Source organism: Schistocerca gregaria, chromosome 3 (genome assembly GCF_023897955.1).
Source record: "Schistocerca gregaria isolate iqSchGreg1 chromosome 3, iqSchGreg1.2, whole genome shotgun sequence".
Classification (NCBI taxonomy): domain Eukaryota; kingdom Metazoa; phylum Arthropoda; class Insecta; order Orthoptera; family Acrididae; genus Schistocerca; species Schistocerca gregaria.
The window spans coordinates 450,917,089-450,938,055 of NC_064922.1; positions in this window are offsets into that span (position 1 = coordinate 450,917,089).

Sequence of the window (20,967 nt, forward strand, 5' to 3'; positions counted from 1 at the left end):
GCTGCGGAAACCACACGGTGACAATGTGTGTTCCGCGTTCCCGCGGTCGAACAACTGAAGATGGCCAATGCCGGCCGAAAGCTACCATTTTGTCTCAGATTAGAAAGAATGTGCGGGACAATAAATTATTTTGAAAACAACCGATCACCGTATATTCAAATGGTTCAAATGGCTCTGAGCACTATGGGGCTTAACATCTGAGATCATCAGTCCCCTAGAACTTAGAACTACTTAAACCTCACCAACCTAAGGACATTACACACATCAATGCCCGAGGCAGGGTTCGGACCTGCGAACGTAGCGGCCTAGAACCGCTCGGCCACACCGGTCGGCACTGTACGTCTTCAACGCGATTGAACTGTCGCTCTTCCCAAGACAAAACCGTATTACATGTATCTGAAATTGTTTCTTACCCGTTTTTCCGTCTTAAGCGTCCCGCAGTTTAATTGAAGAAAGTGTCACATCAGCCACGTTCAGATTTTATTTGTAAAGACTCTTATCTGTTTCTGCAAATAGGATACGTATGTTTGCCTGTTGTTTTAGATAAAGAACAGCATGTTTGTTTATACATGACGCGTGCACTATACTTACGGTGTTTCTTCCTCTTGGTTACGTATTTTGCAAACTACTGCTTCTTTCCTCTTTGTTGTCAGTGCCTGATATCGACAAACTTTGTTTCAAATATTCACTTGGCAGTTTTTGCCTTGCTACACTTTTTCTTATTCTCCATGCTTAAAAATTACGTAGAAAGGAACGAAGAGACATTAACAGTCTAATACTGTGCTAAGTGAGAACACACTTCAGTTCTATATCCAAAAGTGAGGTGAAGTTCAAACAACGCAAATGCACCGTAAGAAAAAGTTCAGAATGCCAGCCAGTGCTAAGTGCATATGTGAAACGAACTGTTTTGGCATCAACCTCTGCTGACAAAGAGGGAAAATCAGTGGTTTTTTATGAATGACGCACGCCTTCTTGTTTCTAATTACATACTGAACTGTTTTTATTTCAAGTATAAATTTTATGAAAGATTGTTACTAAAGATTGTTTAAATTAAGAAAACATAATAATTTAATTTTTTACGACGTAAATGAAAAAAAAATTAGATACTCTTTATTTGAACTATGTCCATTGTTTTATACCACAGATGTAGCCTCATACGAACCGGAGTGGTAAATGTCGTAAACACATGGAAAACAATCATTTTCACAGCATCTAGCGCAGCATCAAATCCTGCATTTTTATATTTGCCACTGTGCCGTTAAATAAGAACCCAACAGAACTGATATGGAGCCAAGTTAAGGGACTTGTGGCGAGAAATAACGAGACTGTTAAGGTACCTGAAGTACTGGACTCAATGCACGGAGCTTTTTCACATGGCGCTGTCGAGCACTGGTGGGATTTAGGAAGGCACGTCAGAAAAGAAGAGGAGGAAAGGTGGCATATGGATGGTTTCTTAGGTCCTGTTGTTGATTGACTCGTTATCAACGTAATAGATCACAGTCCCAGAACTGAAATGTATTCCTCCGATTCGGATAAGGAAGAAGATATGAGATTACCAAACTACTGACTGTAATTAATACCTTTAGTGGCTTCTGTATTCAACAATACGGTGAAGTCCCTGCAGTATGCTTTCGCGTCACACATAGCTCGCTCAGAAAAATTACCCTGTTTTTAAGTTAGGAGTTTTCATCCTTCTTGTTTGTAATTAGAATACTATTTTAGGTGAGAATGAGAGCGTTGCATGCTTTCCGTCTTGTCACCTAAGAAAATTATTGTAGTGCTAAAGTTTTGCCGAATATTATTTCATTATTTTTGAAAACTAAATGACAATCGAACCTATATTGTTTCTTTGCTCGTCTCTTCTTACGTCTGAACTGCAACTGCTCACATCATTGCAGGTTAGTTGGATCAACTGGTTGGCCAGGGTCGTCCAAGTTAAATGCGCCTCCATAACTGTTGTCCCGCATTATGTGCGTGTCACTCAGCGTAAAATGTATCCTTAGGATGGTACTTGACTGTACTGGACACTGCTTGGCTTCCACGTGAAACGAAATCCAATGAGATTCAAGCAAACGCGGAAGAATGTGTGGTGTAATGTTTACATCAGGTTTATTCTTGTGAGTAGCCTCGATGCAAAAGCCGCCAACTGCATGACAAGCTAAACTGAAATACAGTAATAGCAAAAAACTCGTCTCAAACAAACTATTAAAGTTCAAGACCGCATTTCTTTTTTAAAAATAAGTGAAAAATTATTAATTGCTCGGTGTTAATGGCTAAAATCAACGAGTAAGTTTTATACGTTGAAATCGTAAGTGGAATATTGACTAGCGGTTTTTGCACCCGGTTTACGCAGTTAGCAGGTGTTGCTAACGTATAGATCCAATTACGAAAGAAACATTCGTTTGCAAATCCCGCTATTCGGTGATATGTTAGGAATGACAGAAGGATGGAATTTAATTATTGCGAATATTAATAGGATACGTTTTATTTCAAACAGAAATCTGAAAATTCTACGAAACTGGCATATGAAAATACGAAGGTGACATTATTTTACCAGGAAAAATTGACTTACTTAAAGTCAAAAAGAGAACAGAAATGAATGCTGAACATTAGTTTCTTTTTAAAAAAATACACCATCGTGTTTTCAATATCACAAGGTTCTGTAGGATACGAAATAAGTTCCAAATTGCATCTTAGTAAAACATGGATAAAATTTTAGAAAATGATAAAATTGATAGATGATTGCATTTTAGTTGAAACAGCGACAGAATTATAAAAATGAAACTGGCTGAAAACTGCTTTTAAGTGACATGGACCTCAACACTGTCCATCAACTCAAAATCACTTTCTTCTTCCTCGCTCTGAGGCTTGGCTGCGGCAGGAGCTACTCAAGGGATGCCTTCCTGCTCGTGTGACACTTCGGTATACAATTTGAGTTTGTCGCTCGTCACCCGGTCTTCACGAGAGTGGAGCTCCAAAAACTCTTTGACGTGTCACAGTTTAGCTCCTGAAAGTTCTACAACGCAGTGTTCGGTATTGGACCGTTTCCTTCACTGAAATCTTTTCCCGCTCTTCAGGATGCTATCCACTATCGAGCTTCAAAACTGCAGAAGAGCTCTCCACGAACTAGGCAAATATTCTCGATTTTACTTTTCGTGGAAACGATGCTTTTGGTTTTTTATATCCGGAAATTCCACTTACCAGTTACTTTCACTAAGCCTTCCGTATATGTCATTACAATTAGTGTCAACACAGATTTCATTGCTTAACATTGCTTTTCGTGTTAATATCTTTCTGGTTTGGAAACATTTCTTTTCCCCTGACCAGGATGTCGCTTCCTTTTCCTGGAGGGACAGTTGCCCTTGGTCCCTTTCTGGTCGTTTTCAACTACTACGGGTTCGTATTATCGCAGAATTCTTACTATTTGAATTACTCCCACTTCATTTCTTCTGCATTTTAACTGTCCACAAAATCACTCATTTACTTCAAAAAAATTCAAACAAATATGTCAACACACACCCTGCTGATCAGCAGAGCTGCGATATTTTCATAATACATCGGCAGCGAGAGCTTCACTGTTACCTAAGTGTATGCTACCTAATTCTGAATAATAAAAATACCCCTTCCAATCCTAAACTAAACGCCTCCCGAACAGGGCATGAAGGCCCAAAGGTACCGACCGGCCGCCGTGTCATCCTCAGCCCATATTCGTTACAGGATGGGGATATGGAGGTTCATGTGGTCAGCACCCCCCTCTTCCGGCTGTATGTCAATTTAGGAAACCGGAGCTGCTACTTCTCTGTCAAGTAGCTCCTCAGTTTGCCTCACAAGGGCTAAGTGCACCCCGCTGGCCAACGGTGCTAAGCAGACCACCCAAGTGCTAGCCCAGCTCGATAGCGCTGAACTTTGGTGATCTGACGTGAACCAGTGTTGGCACTCCGGCAAGGCCATTGGCCCTTCCAATCTTAACAAACTGAAATTTAAGTTTAGATGTTTTGATTGGTAAGTCTGATGTCAATTGGCGTGCTTCGTATCATGCGACCGCCATGCCTGTTGAAGTTGGTTGGTTTTGCAAACATTGGACTATCCATCATTAGATTTGCAGCTCCTTGTATTGGCCGTGTTTGCAGTTAAAATTTTTGGGATTTGAGACCTCCCAGTTACGCAAAATACCGTTTTTCTCAGTACCCAAACTTGTTTCGGCACCACTGTGCCATCATGCTGAGATGGTGTAATGAAAAGCGTTTTATTATGTTATTTGTGGAAAATACTTGTTATAGCTACGTATGCATTACACCATCTGAGCATGATGTGGAGAATGGAAGTGGTTTCCACACGAAATCATGACAAGCTACGTGTAATAACTAACACAAAAGTAGTCCAGAAAAATCATGCTCACCAAATATAGAGTATAAATAAAAACGGAAACCTACTCATGATGACACAGTGGTGCCGAAACATGTTTGGGTACTGAGAAAAACGGTGTTTTGCGTAGCTGGGAGACTTCAATTTAAGCACTGGACGTTTAGCAGGCTTTGTTGCCGAAACCAAGTGCAGTTAGCGCCTTTTGCATCCACACAGGACTTCGTACAGGCGATTTCAACAGTTTATAGCGGGTCTTGCATCCCGAAACCTAGTCCATCCTGTTGTTGTTGTGGTCTTCAGTCCTGAGACTGGTTTGATGCAGCTCTCCATGCTACTCTATCCTGTGTAAGATTCTTCATCTCCCAGTACCTATTGCAACCTACAACCTTCTAAATCTGCTTAGTGTATTCATCTTTTGGTCTCCCTCTACGATTTTTACCCTCCACGCTGCCCTCCAATACTAAATTGGTGATCCTATATGCCTCAGATCATGTCCTACCAACCGATCCCATCTTCTAATCAAGTTGTGCCACAAACTTCTCTTCTCTCCAATCCTATTCAGTACCTCCTCATTAGTTATGTGATCTACTCATCTAATCTTCAGCATTCTTCTGTACCACCACATTTCGAAAGCTTCTATTCTCTTCTTGTCCAAACTATTTATCGTCCATGTTTCATTCCCATACATGGCCACACTCCATACAAATACTTTCAGAAATGACTTCCTGACACTTAAACCTATATTCGATGTTAACAAATTTCTCTTCTGCAGAAACGCTTTCCTTGCCACTGCCAGTCTACATTTTATATCCTCTCTACTTCGACCATCATCAGTTATTTTGCTCCCCAAATAGCAAAACTCTTTTACTACTTTACGTGTCTCATTTCCTAATGTAATTCCCTCAGCATCACCCGACTTAATTCGACTACATTCCTTAATCCTCGTTATCGTGTAGGCACTGAAAAAATCTATACGGCAGGGTACTCAGCTCAAATTCGACAAATAATCTATTTAGCGGCTTTTGTATCTGGAGTACTCTTATCATGCTCAGGGTATAGCTTGAAATCTTGTTGGAATGCGTGCAGCTGTTGAGTTGGACGGGAGTTTGCTCAGACGGAAGGTCGGAAGCGACCTCCCCGGAAGGTCAGGGCCCGCGCCGTCCGGCCACGCAAGTTGGCCCGTGGCGCGTCCGTGCCGCGCGCCCGGTCCGGCGGCTCGCGGCTGAATAATTCGTCGGCGCGGCCGGCAGGCACGGACCTCCGCCTCCGGCGCCGCCGCCGCCCCCCGGCCAGTAAGCCGCCGCTCAATCGATATAAGCCGGCCAGAGCAGAGCCACGCCGCTCCGCTCCTGCTGCGCCTCCGCTGCCCGGACCGGCAGCGGCTGCGGCTATTAGGTGCGCGGCGGCGGCACCGGCTTACCAACTTGGCCCCGACGACAAATCCCCCAACAAACACGGGGCACGGCGCCCACCCTGATGTCGGCCCGACACAAGTTCTTGCTCGAGACGCTGTTTGTTTGGCCTGACGTTGCATTAGCTACGAGAGATTGACAGGAGCCGGGACAAGTTCAGACTGTCCTCGTGGCTCGAGAGGGAACGCGTGCAGGGAACGACAAGGAGAGGTCATATCCTCTGTCTCCTTTCAGTGTAAAGCCGCACCCTCTTTTATAGCTGTAGTCTTTACGATGGTCGATGGGTAACGCCGATAAAACCTCTACACAAAAATCAAGAAAATTTGTTGAATGGGAATTGTGATTCATGGTGCAATTGAAGACCACTGGCTGTAAACAATGCAAAGGTACAACGTGGTTGGCGAACAGTTCTCGGGCTTCCAGCCTGACGGCGGTGTCTTACAACTGCGACGTTTCGACGAGTGACATACTAGTCATCTTCTGGCCAGAAGATGAGTATGCCACTCGTCGAAACGTCGCAGTTGGAAGACACCGCCACCCGGCTGGAGGACGGAGAGCTCTTCGCCAGCTGTATAAGTCGGGAAAGCATACATTCACATTTACAACTTGGTTGTTTTGAGAAACCACACAGAAAAATTTCAATAAATTCTCATAAATAACAACATAGGAATGACACAGCCAACCTGTTTCAAACAACTGTTTGGCACATTGACCAAGGTTTCGACACCTCTAAGGATTCCTTCGTCAGAATGACATGTCGAGAAAGCTTAAAACTACATTGCGAGAAGGCAATGGTCAGAAATTAGAGCAGATATGCTCATGTCAAACGCGTTTTATTTTACTTCTTGGCTTGGACATATCTGCTCCAACTTCTGACCGCTGTCTTCTTGCAATGTAGTTTTACGGTTTCTCAACATTTCATTCTGATGAAGCAGTCCTTAGAGGTGTCGAAACGTTGGTCACTGTACCAAACAGTTGTCTGCAACCGGACAGCTGTGTGGTTCGTAAGTTGAAACTTTTATACAGATGCTGAGGAATAGCGATGTTTAAAATTCCAGAATGAAATTTTTGCACTGCAGTGGAGTGTGCGCTGTTTTGAAACTTCCTGGCCGATTAAAAGTGTATGCCGGACCGAGACTCGAACTCTTGACCTTTGCCTTTCGCGGGCCAGTGCTCTACTAACTGACCTACCCACGCACAACTCACGACCAGTCCTCACAATTTTAGTTCCTACAGTACCTCATCTCCTACCTTCCAAACCTCACAGAAGTTCTCCTGCGAACCTTACAGTACTAGGGCTACTGGAAGTAGTGCTAGCATATGCACATAGCAGGAGTATCGCGTACACAAGGTATTAAAGGTCAGTGCATTGTCGGAGCTGTCATTTCTACTCAGGTGATTCATGTGAAAAGATTTCAGACTGATTACGGCTTCACGAAGGGCATTAACAGATATCGAATGCGGAATGGTAGTTGAAGCTAGACGCGTGGGAAATCGTTAGGGAATTCAATATTCCGAGATCTACAGTGCCAAGAGTGTGACGAGAATTCCACAATTCAGGCATCACCTCTCACCACGGACAACGCGGTGGCCGACGGCCTTCAATAATCGACCGAGAATGGCAGCGGTTGCATAGATTTGTCAGTGCTAACAGACAGGCAACGATGCGTCAAATGATGACAGTAGTGAATGTGGGATGTACGACGAACACATCCGTGAGGATAGTGGGAGGAAATTTGGCGTTAATGGTCTTTAGCAGCAGACGGCCGACGCTAGTGCCTATGCTAACAGCACGACATCGCCTGCAGCGCCTGTACTGGGCTCGTGATCATATCGGTTGGATCGAAGACGACTGGAAAACCGTAGCCTGGTCAGATAAGTCCCGATTTCAGTTGGTAAGAGCTGATGGTAGGCTGCGAATGTGGCGTATATCCCACGAAGCCATGGGCCGATGTTGTCAACAAGTACTGTGCGCGCTAGTGCTAGCTAGCTGCTTACATGGCACGGACTGGGCACTCTGGATGTTCGGCTACTTGGAGACCACTTTCAGCCATTCGTGGATGTCATGCATTTTTTATGGATGACAAAGCCTTTTAAATAAAAAAAACGCTTCATTTCTGCATATTCGCAGCTTTCTAACAGTAATAATTGTAGCGTGTAACATGGCAATGTGCAACGTAATTATGTCTGTGTGCGAGAAGCAGGGTGCTCTAATCGAGTTTAAAATTCGAGGAGTTCGTCTACACATAGAGCACCCTCTCCATCTACACGACAATGCTAGACCACACACGAGCGCTGCGACATCAGGAACAATCAGCCATTTTCAGGTCCCTGTCATCGATTATCCTTCATACAATTTCAACTTGCTCCTACACAATTTTCATCTGTTCCCACAAGTGAAAGAACAAGTTCGAGGGCTTCGCTTTGGTCGTGATGACGCGATGTAAGTAGAGGTGAGGTTTTGGTTTCTTCAACAAAGTTATTCTACAGCAACGGTATCAACATACTTGCCTCTCGTTGGGAGAAATGTGTTCTTCGCCGACTATGTCGAGAAATAAATTTGTAGGCATGAAGAATAAAGATGTAAACTGTTCAAAAATGTTTCAAATCTCTCTTAGCACTATGGGACTTAACATCTGAGATTATCAGTGCCCTAGAACTTAGAACTACTTAAACCTAACTAACCTAGGGACATCACACACATACATGCCCGAGGCAGGATTCGAACCTGCGACCGTTGCGGTTGCGCTGTTCCAGACTGTAGCGCCTAGAACCCCATGGCCACATCGACCGGCCATGTAGACTGTAAATAACGTTTGTTTCATTTAAAAAGTCTTAAGAATATTCACATAAGCTATTTGGAGGCATTGACTTACAGAAGGCCATCGTATTTTGAAGAGATTTAATCTTCCAAGTCTTTCGTATCTGTTACAGAGCTCCTCATGGGAAACCTCGTGATTTTATTTGTGTTCCCTGAAATATAACTTGTTTTCTAATTTCTTCTAGGTCTGATACATTGGAGAGGCTACAACCCCATCTAATTCCCTTCTCAGGAACCTATCCCAACCTAATCCGACCCAACCCAACCCAACCTAACTTCGTTTTCATGTCTGTCGGCTTGCACTCTGGTTTCCGTAATAGTTGTAGGTAACCATTGGCTACCTGTTTTTCATTTGTACTACATACAGAATTTCGAAGGGTGCATTGCGGTCAACATTTTGAAAACGTTTCCAAACTCTACAAATCGTATAAATGTTTAATTTTCTTCAGGATGTCACCTATGGCAAGTTTCAAGGTCACAACGCCTTCTTATGTTCTTCCATTTCCCTGGCATCGAAGCCATCCCAGAAGCTGCCTTTTCCCGATCATTGCATCCCAGTACATAAGAACAGAAACTATCTGGGACATTTTTATTTGTGAATAATGCATGAAATTTTGTTATGAGAGACGACTCAACTATATAAATTATTCAAAATACTTATTGTTATACTCTCAATTACATTTAATATTCATATTAAGATCTAGAAGTAAAATAAATAAATGAAAAGAATAGTAAGTTACAAGTTAAGTAGATAACACAGATTGGAAAAATTTTAAATTTTACTTATGAAAATTGTGTTTAAATAGCTTGATAACATAGAGTGTCAATACTTAAAACTTATAATTCCTGAAATTATACCTGATTAATCATGTGAGAAGTCAAATTTCTTACAAAATAACAGTCATAAGCTGTAAATTAATAGGAACAGCTTTGAAGTACATTTGTGACCATATTAAGTGCTATCCAGCAGTTTGCTAAAAACACTTTGCATTATCCAAACCATGCGTCATGGATGATGGGTAGGGGAGGGAAGAAGATGGGAGGAGAAGATGAAATGCACTAATAATATGCGATATTAAAATGTAACACAGATATTGTATAAAAGATGTAACGCAATTAATTCAAAATTAAGAACCAATTTGAATAACGCACCTAATATTGACACGTGAGACATCTTATGAAAATTGACAAGTGCATTGTTTTTGCTGCTGGCGATGATCATTAAGTATGTTCGCAACTCGTTAAAAAGTATGATTAATTGCAACTGAGACTTACAATACAAAATAACTTTTCTGTTTCCATCTTTATTACTGATCATCTCCAGAGCCTTATGTAATTGCAGCAGGGCAAAGACTCTATTCAATTTCGTCATAATATGGCGATGTAGTGACTTGTAAATTGTTAAGCTTAAGGCTGTTAGAAGCCTTCAAGGGTACTCCAAGAGAGAAAATCAAAGACACGGGGCAGAGTGGTAGCATTTAAGTTACTGGAGGTCAACAGTAACACTAGAACGTTTTGAATTGCAAACAATCTGGGCAGTTGCACCAGGGGAGAAGTTAGACTTTGTTGAATTTAACTGGTGGTTCCATCCACCATCTGGGCGCTGTTGTAGGGCATCGCAGTAGAAGATGGCCACAAAACGTCAAGTCATAGCAGGGCAGGAAGCTGAATAAGTGCTCCTGAGAACCGCAACGTCAGTGGGTTTACAGAGGCTAGAGGGCTACAACAGTGGTCTCAGCCACGAGAGGCCTCTGAACGGGGTCAAGTGACGTAAAACACTGTTGTTGATGGCTATAAGAGGAAGGGGAGTGAAGTTCAGTTTTCATCTGAACGTTGCTGCTACCAAACTTGTCTGTTACTGTAAAGCTCACAAACGTCCATGTGTACCGGGCAGGAGAAGGGGAGGAATCCGAATGTGGTTTGTCAGAGGCGCCCTGAAGGTGCAGAGCAACTTGTCTGATTAGCCGCATCCCGTAAAGCGCCGATGGATTGGTGGGACGACTGTAGGAAGAGAGGAAAAAGAGCGACACAACAATCCCTTAACTTTTTTTTATTATTTCAGACAGAGTTCTCAGTGAGATTGTTGAGGCTCAAACTCTGTATCCCTCGTTGCCGTCCTCGGTAAACTCAGACAGTTCTTTTTTTCTCACTTGAGTGCAGTTTTCGAAGTTTTTACTTAAAATGCTGCTAGTGTTCGCTACTTGTGTTAGCAGTCACCTCCAGGGATTCCAACACTGACTTCTGGTTTGCAGCCAGTTGCCTCCATTGCTTTTTATAGTGTTATAATTAGTCTATCAGACCTCTGACTATCGTTGAGTCTCCTGCTGTGTGCATCCCTTTGATTCTTAAAATTCATGTCTCTCGTAGGTGCCTTGTGACAGTGTTTGGCGCTTATCCATACAATCAAGCCGCCTTCAGTGGAAGTTTGTCTTTCTCCATTTGCTCCTAGCCGATCGGAAAATGCAAAGTACCTACACCTTCTGTCTTTACTCTATCCTGTGTTAGGACACAGCAGTTTCAGTGATTACGAGTTGCGATTCACAGTAATTAGATATGGACCTGAAGATGGCCTTTAACAAACGTCGAAACCAATAATCCGAATAAATGTAAAAAGTGATCCAAACCATTTCCTTCTTCAATATATTGAGTCATGGTGTCCACAGATATCATGACATCATTTTCGCACTGTTCAGCAAGAATTAGTATTGGCCCTTGGCACAATCAACTGATGTTTCTGCAAAGTGGTCTAGCTGTTCTATGCTCTCAGTCCGGAACCGCGCGACTGCTACGGTCGCAGGTTCGAATCCTGCCTCGGGCATGGATGTGTGTGATGTCCTTAGGTTAGTTAGGTTTAAGTAGTTCTAAGTTTTAGGGTACTGATGACCACAGATGTTAAGTCCCATAGTGCTCAGAGCCATTTGAACCATTATTTTTCTGCAACGTTTTCTAGCAGGTAGTTGTGATAACAATTGCGGAAAAGAAAGATAGTCAAGTGAAAGGTTGCAGGCAACAGCGAGGATGCTCCTCGTTTGTGTCCGGGTACTGTTCCCAAGTGAGATGAATCGCGCTGGTGGCCGGGAAGGACCATTAAGTGGTAATGGTGGCAGCCACAGGGTGGAGGTCGCGCTCGACACGCCCCGTCCCTGTTGCGCTTCTCCCCCCGGTCTCTCCCTCTCCCCTACCTCCTCCATGTCCTGACAGTCGTCCACTTTCTTCGAGAAGTGGGCGTTGCCTGTGGTGTGTGAGAGAACTGCTGACTACCATCAATGTTAATCTCGAGTGATAACTATTCCTCTTAATAAAACGTGTTTGTTGTTGTGGCCTTTAGTCTGAAGATTGGTTTCGTGCAGTCTATCCCACGATAGTCTATCCTGTGCAATCCCTATGTCTGGAGAACTACCGGAACCTACATCCATGTGAACCTGATAAATAAATTCTAGTATTCAAGCCTTTGTCGCCCCCTACCACCCCCCCTCCCCCCTCGCACGTCTGAGTTCGAATACTCCCTCGAGCACGCATGTGTGTTTGTGTTTTGTCCTTAGCGTAAGTCAGTTTAAGTTAGATTAAGTAATGTGTAAGCCTAGCGACCGATGACCTCAGCAGTTTGGTCCCAAAGGAACTTACTACCATTACAACAAGCCATTGTCTCCCTCACAAATCTACCACCAAACACTTGCATCTATTACCAAATCGATTCTATGATGCCTCAGGATGTGTCCTACCAATATATCAACTCTCTTAGCAAGCTGTGACATAAATATCTTTTTCAACACAAATCGGTTCTCTACCACCTCATTTGTTACTCGATCTACTCGCTTGATCTTTATTGTCGTTCTATAGCACTACGTTTAAACACCTTCTATTCGCTTCTTGTCTGAACTGCTTATTGTACAAGTTTCACTGCCTTTCAAGGCTTCAATCCGCATAAATATCAAGCATATTTTTCCTGCTATTGCGTCTGCATTTCATATCTGTTCTATCCTTTGTCAAGATGTTTAAAATATTGAAATATGCATTATGCAATGGCAACTGTTTGCTTATTAACCAAGAACTAACTCAGTACAGGTTTCAAGGAGGAATGTCCACACAACTTCCATGAAACAGAAATTTTAAAATTTCACTTTTGTAGTGGTCCACAGCCTCAACGTGTTTCGAGAATGAAAACATGGTCAAAGTAGGCTGTTCTCCGGCAGTTGGCCAATTTCAACATTGAATAATTTTCAATGACACGAAAAAAATTATGTTTGTGCTAGCTACTCGTGTACACTATTGCACTGTTTTTGTGCCACGTACGCACAGAAATACGATGCATACCTATTCACATGTACCAGGGATGCATTAGAATGTGAAACGAAGCTGGAAGCTTAAGATATATGCCTGAAAATAAACCACAGTTCAAACTGAGTAATAAAATAATCCAGCCTATGTGGACCGTATTTTCGTTCTCAAACCTGAAATGTCAGTCCTTGACGATTTCTAAGTGGTGTTCAGTATGAAAATGTCCGTGAATGTCACTGTGGGCTCGTGGCTAATCAACCATCGAACAGCCAGGTGCCTTAGTAAGATAAGGACCCACGTGGCAGGACGTTTTGTGCAGGAGAAGTAGGTCCAATAAATTTAACTCCATTCTCTGTCTGGAGTGTGGGACTAAGGCTGGTCAATTTTCAATAATACAATACCAGTAGCCGTTATTTATGTTTTATTTTTAGGCCACCAGTTTCGACTTTACATTAAGTCATCTTCAGTCCTACTTAAATCGAGTAACTTTCGGGTTACAAAACACAGCAGCACTGTAACTAGTCACGTGAAGGCTATTTCGCACGGGCATGCGTCCTCCTTGGACAGCTGCCAGCAACTCAGGACAGCTGTCCAAGAAGCACGCATGCCTTTGCAAAGTAATCTTCACGAAACCAGTTACAGTGCTGCTGTGTTTTCTAATCCGAAAGTTACTCGATTTAAGCATGCCTGAAGATGACTTAATGCAAAGTAGATAATGGTAGCCTAAAAATAACGGCTATTGGTACTGTATTGTTGGAGAAGTAGCTGCAGCTAAGTGGGAGGGCCCCTAGGTCCAGCTAAGAGGGGGGCCTCTGAGAACGGCTCACAGGGAAGGCTAGACGCCACTGTCCAGCGGGCTGCTGTAGCGGCAGGCGTTGTACACTCGAGAGCGGGCGGTGGTCAGCATGGTAGGGATGGTGGTTGTCTCTGAAACAACCGGTTCGATTCCATCCGTTTTTTTCTGTTCCAGTTTAACGTAACTGTTAAGACAACTCAAATTAATCGGTGTATGAAATAACTGGTTTTAGCTTTTTTCTTATTATTTCCTGTAATAAACGTAGAAATTGAACGAAAAATGAAAAAAAAATTTGACTCTCGTAGTTGCAAGATGCAAAGAATCGAAATATGAATACACAAATAAAAGAAAACTTAGACTGTTCACCGTTCGCTGCTTTTCTCGAAAAGTGATAAATTTTTGACTACCAAAAGTCACCAGTATTTTCCTGTTGATTCTAATTTTCTGAAGCACTGCTCAAAAATCTTGTTGTAATCGGGTATCATACTACTATTTGGGCATTACGAACAGTCAGTATTTTTCGTGTTAATTTGTCAGTTTTCAAGGGCTACAAGAAGATAAACGCATATTATGTAGACACAGGCAGGAGATCAGCTACTTCTACTTTTATTGTATATTACTAGTGAATTGTGGTTAATTTTATAATGTATCGTTATTACCATAATTTACTTTCGCTTGTTACTTCATAGCAGTGGCACACATGTCTGTAGTCTTTCATTGTTACATCACTTCATAAAATATTTCTAGACTAGCATTCGTGCCTTCCTGTAATACAACGGATGTCCCGCGACGACAGCGAAAAACTATCGTATAGACCAGGCGGTGATGAGTCTTGCACAGTGCATGTACACGTGTCCCTGAAGCCACGACACACAGCATCGGGGACATTATTGTCACAGCCATGCTGTACCAATTCTTATGCTGTGTGTTTGTTGTTTTTTCTCTGTTGCAATGTTATTAATACAGCACTGATTCTATAACAACGCAATACTTCAAAGCGACGAAAAGTTTACGAATAAAAATTACTCCTTTTTTTTTAAAAAAAATTTAAGAACTGAAGGTTTTAACACTGCTGCTATAGCTGATATTTGCATTTATTTACTCGGTTATTAGTAAAAAATAAACATCTGTTATAAGTGCGACGAAACAGATACCGAATAGTACCGGTCGGTTTTTTCCATCTCTTGTGGTCGCTGTGGAGACAGAGCGTGACTGGACCTCGAGGGGCTCCGCTGGAGACTAAGGACTAGTGTCACGTGCACACGTGACGGCCAACACACGTAGACGTCTGCAACTGCAGCTGTGTGTATCACGACGTGCGCGACATTTACCGGCGCGGCCTGCGTCACCCAGACGCTGAGGTGCCTGCAGGCAGCTTGGCAGTAAACAGCTCAGCCACACTTCTGTCGACAAACAATCTCCAACGTGAGACAGGGATCGTACCTGGGATATCCGTGAGTGCGCTAGAAGAATATACAAGGGCACAGACCCGCAAACACCACAATAGCCATTGTACATTGCCCATAGTCAGTTATTTTACTGTACAAGTAGAAAAAAAAAATCTACTACTTTTAGTTTGTCATTTCCTAATCAAATTCCCTCGGCATCGCCTGAATTAATTTCATTGCACTCCATCACGCTTGTTTCAATTTTTTTGACGTTCATTTTATAATCTCTTTTGAAGACAGTATCCAATCCATTCAGCTCCTCTTCCAAGTCGTTTGCCATCTATTCTGGAATTCTAGTGTCAGCAGTAAACTTCAAAAATTATATCTTCTCCCTGAAGTTCAATACTCCTTCTAAACTTCTCCTTGGTTTCCATCACATAATAATCCACTATTATTTTCGCTCAGTGCATGTAATGCCCGTTTGTCGGGCTTCATTCACAGTTCATTGAATTCAATGAACTGCGGATGAAGTCCGACCGACACGCATTACATGCATTGAGCCAAAATAATAGTGCATTGAGAATGCCTTGCTTCTAGCCGAAATCTAGATCTACAAAATAAAATTTAGAAATGGCGACTGATCGCAGCAATCTATAATTTACAAGTCAATATAACAGTCGCTGAGTGCAACGGCTTTCTGAATGGAAGGTAACTCGACGATAGTTAGTTTCTTTCTTACCTCGTTGGCTGTAAGTAGAGTTCAAACGCTGTGACTATGTGATAATAAGAAAATCAATTTTTGCTAGTTTTCTCCAAGTGTAAAGAAGTAATCACTCAACAGAATGCAAGAACAGCAGCATCGTGCTATTCAGTTTGAATTACGAGAAATGTGTGAAAATTTCTTCTTCGGATCATGCAGCGTTATGGGTATCGTAAAGAAAAGTAGTACGTTTGCGTCATGATGAAACTAACAGCGGAGTTGAGATTTCTTACACCGATGAGCGGAAACATAATGGCCACTTGCTTAATAGCATGTTGGGCCACTTGTGGAACGCAGTACAGCAGCCATTCTGTGTGCAATGAACTCGACGACTCCTTTGTAGTTTTTCGGTGATACATGGCACCAGATGTCCACCCATAGTTTATACAGTGAAAGTAAATTACGAGCCCTTTTTTTTGTGGGCGCGGATTTGACGCCCGATAGCGTATCGGATGTCTTCCGTCAGATTCAGACCGTAAGGATTTGGTGTCTGAGTTGTCAACGACTGTTCACTATCATGTACCTCACAATAATCTTTCACGATTCTGGCCCGGAGGCAAGGACAGTAATCCTGTAGGAAGATACCATAATCTTCGTGAAAGACATGAGGCTGATGTCCACGTAGTCCATTCCAGTTATGCATCCCGATGTCACAACCCGAAGTCGAGGAGATCGAGAAAGCACATGAGGACACTGAAACGATAATTCAGTATGTAAAGAGAGATGTTAACAGAATCTTTTGTCAGTTCTTGGTAGAACAACATTATAATAAAGGAAAAAGTATTCCGCTGTTTTTCATTTATTAATGGGAGATGAATGTATGGTAGTAGGGGTTGGTATGCGGCTGCAGAAAAAGAAATAGAAGACAGGATTATTGCAGAATATAGGCTCAAATGGCTCTGAGCACTAAGCGACTTAACTTCTGAGGTCATCAGTCGCCTAGAACTTACAACTAATAAAACCTAACTAACCTAAGGTCGTCACGCACATCCATGCCCGAGGCAGTATTCGAACCTGCGACCGTAGCAGAATATAGGCTTGGTAGTAAAACTGAGAGAGGGGAAACATTAACTGAGTTCTGAAATAAATTTGAGCTATTAATAGTGCATACACTGTTCAAGACTCACAAAAAGAGGAAGTATACTTGGAAAAGGCCGGAAGGTAAGGGAGGATTTCTGTTAGATTACATCATGGTCAGACAGAGATTCAAAGTCAGATACTGGACTGTAAAGCGTTCCCAGGAGCAGATATGGATTCAGATCACAATTTAGTAGTGATGAAGGGTAGGGTGAATTCTAAGAGTCTAGTAAGGACGAATCCATGCTTAAAGAAGTGGGATACGGAAAGAGACAGGCTTGAAATTCTCTAAGGCTATAGTTACTACGATAAGGAATTTGCTCAGTAGCCTGTTCAGTTGAAGAGGAATGGACATGTCTAAAAAGGGCAGTCACAGAAGTTGGAAAGAAAAATATAGGTACAAAGAAGGTAAGTGCCGAGAAATACAGAAGAAATACTTCAGCTGATCGATAAAAGTAAGAAGTGCAAAAATGTTCAGGTGAAATTTAGGAATACTGAAATACAAGTTGCTGAGGAATGAAATAAATAGAACGAGCAGGGAAGTTAAGACGAAATGGCTGCATGAGAAATGTGAATGAAATTGAAAAAATATGATGGTCGGATTGACTGAGTCAGCACATAAAAAAGTCAAAACAGACTTCGTTGAAATTAAAAGAAAGGGTGGTGACATTAACAGCTCATTGAGAATTCCACTCGGCAGTGGAATTAAAACTCAAAGTGAAAGGATATTAATGATACGATTCGCTGATGATATTGCTACCCTCAGTGAAAATGAAGAAGGACTGCAGGATGTGTTGAATATATAAGAAAGATGAAAGTAGAGATTAGTTGCAGAAATTAGAACAGCGAGAAACTTAACATTACGGTTGGTGATCAGGAAGTGGGCAAAATTAAGGAATTATGCTACCTATACAGCAAAATAGCACATGACGGACTGAACGAGAAGTACATAGACTAGCACTGGAAAAAGGGGCATTCCTGGCCAATTGAAGTCTAGTAGTATCTAAGATGAGCTTTAATTCGAGGAAGAAATTTCTGTTAATATCCATTTGGAGCACAGTGTTATAAGGTAGTGAAACATGGACTGTGGGAAAACCGGAAAAGAAGAAAATCGAAGCATGTCAATTGTGGTGCTACAGAAGAATGTTGAAAATTAAGTGAACAGATAAGGTAAGGAATGTGGAGGTTGTCCGTAGAATCGGGAAGGAAAGGAATGTATGGAACCCACTGAGAAGAAGAAGGACAGGATGACAGGATATGTGTTAAGACATCATCTAATGACTTCCATGGTACTAGAGGGAGCTCTAGGTGGTAAAAACTGTAGAGGAAGACAGATATTGGAATACGTCCAGCAAGTAATTGAGGACGTAGGTTCCAAGTGCTACTCTGAGATGAAGGGGTTGGCACAGAAGACGAATTCGTGGCCGACCGCATCAAACCGGTCGGAAGACTGATGATTTAAGAAAAACGAACTCTCAGGTGAACATCTTCGATAGTATAATATTGCATCCACCCGCCTGTGTCCGTGACGCTGTGCTTATTTTGAGCACCTGGAGGGTGTCGTATCCGGACACGACCACTGGCCTGGTGTAACAACAAATGTGATTAATCCGACGAGGCGACACACTTCCATTAATCCACGAATCAATATTTACGATAACGTTCTCACTGCAGTCGTAATTGACGATGTCGTCGGGTCTACATGGGTCGGCTGTTGCTGAGCCCCTTGTCCAACAGTGTGTGTTGAACGGTGAACTCTGAAAAACTTGTGTCTCTATGTTACATAATTCAGCCTGACAAGTTCTGAAGGCATCGAAACCAGTGGATACTGATAATTTCATTTATAAGTAAATAGGTTAGTACAAAATTATATTTAACTACAATGCGTTATACCATTCGTAACTATTTATATTTTATGTAATTATAATATTTTTGAAGCATTAAGATGAAAATCTATGAATTATTGTTGCTACGTTTTACTTAACTATGGTATACTAAGGCAGGAGAAACAAGTATTACAAGGAACTAATAAAAGAGGCAGAAGAGGATTGTATTCATCACAGGACAAGACAGATGTACCATAAAGTAAAAAAAGCAACAAAAAATATAAAAACAGAGAAACATTTATTAAAGACACCCAAGGAAAAATCCTCACAAGTGATGCTGAAGTAGAACAGCGTTGGGCAGACTACTTCGCTAATTTACTAAACTGCGAAGCACCACTGAACCTGTTGTACGTGACGCGCCAGATACAGCAGACATTAAAGTAGAGCAACCGGGTGAAGAAGAAATACAGGGAATAATTAAAAAATTTTAAAAAAAATAGAGGGTCAGGTGAAGATAAAATTGTGGATGAACTAATAAAGAATGGAGGGCCAGAATTGGTAAAAAGAATTGCGAAATTGATACGGAAATTGTGGGAATATGAGAAAATGCTTGACGACTGGAAAACGGCCAAAATCTGCCCCATTTTAAAAAGGATTGTGATAATAATAGAGGAATTTCAATCCTTAATATAACCGACAAAATCCTATCACAGTGTCTACTCAAGAGAGTGATACCACTACCTAAAGAAACGATAGGAGACTATCAGTGTGGTTGTAGGAGGGACAAGTCAACTAGTGATAACCTCTTTACACTGCGACAGATAACCGAGAAAGCATGGGAACATAACGTTGATATCCACATGGTATTTGTTGACTTCAAGAAAGTTTACCACAGGATACACAGGAGCACAATAACCAGGGTTCTTAAAGAGTTTCAATTTCCTGGGAAGTTAATATCCCTAGTACAGATGTGCTTGGAGAGAACCTATTGCAAAGTGAAGACCAACACAGGAATGTCAAAGGAGTTCGAAGTCAGAACAGGCCTAAGACAAAGAGATGCTTTATATTCAATACTTTTCAATCTGGTTTTAAAAAATATAGATACAGAGCACTAAAAAGTAAACCCAGTTCGAGTAAAGAAGAGTAGGAATAAAATACATCTTGATTATGCGGAAGATATTGTCTTAATAACAAAGAAGAACTACAACACTCATGACAAATTCCTACAGAAATAATGCAAGGAAATCAGGATTAGAAATTAATGAGAAGAAAACAGGCACCCAATGGTGGTAGTCCACTGACAGCTGATGATCTCACTTTTAAAAGAGTCGGAACCTTCAAATATTTGGGAAGCATCATCAATGAACAGAATAAAATGGACATTGAAATTAAAGCGAGGGTAACAGCAGCGAATAAAGGTTATTTTGGCCTACGAGATGTGTTAACCAGTAGAGCTGTTTCCAGAAGCTTCAAACTTACACTATATCAGAGTGTAATTCTGCCAGTAGCTCTATATGGATCAGAAAGCTTCACATTTAGAAAAGCAGATTATCAAAAATTATTAGTTTTTGAAAGGAAGATATTAAGAAAAATTTTTGGACCCAAGAGCGACCCAGAAACACAGGAGTGGAGAATACTTAAAAACCATGAACTGAAGGAGCTATATCAACAGGCTTCATCAAAGGCTGAAGAGGAGGAGACTGACGTGAGCCGGACATCTAATTAGAAGAAAGAACGAACGGCTACCTAAAGTAGCATTCTCTGAATCCATAGGGACAGAAGGAACCGAGGAAGGCTACGAACCAGATGGAAGGCTGACATCAACGACGGCACGGTGGCAATCGGCCTGAGTAAAAGAGAATGGTCTACACAAGCCAGGAACAGAGAACATTGGAAGAGGAATGTAGCGAACGCGTATGGTTCCAAGGCCCAAGCGACAGTTAAGAAGAAGAAGACGTCTTATTAAATTATTTAGTAGCAGATCGAAACAATATCTATGACAACGATGTAAGTTCTTGAAACCTCTTTGCTTCAAAAGTAATCTTTGTATTTGTTCTTGTTAGCGGTTGGCAGGAAGTTGCTGTTTAGTGGAGTCAAGTCCTGTTTGTCGTGCTGTAGAAAACAGGCATATTTAGTCGGAACAAGTGGCTCAATGGAGTGAAGAAATATTAAAAATTGTCAATCTGAATTTTGTAGAATGTAAAATGCAAAATTTAGCCGTACGGATATCTTATTTCATTTAGG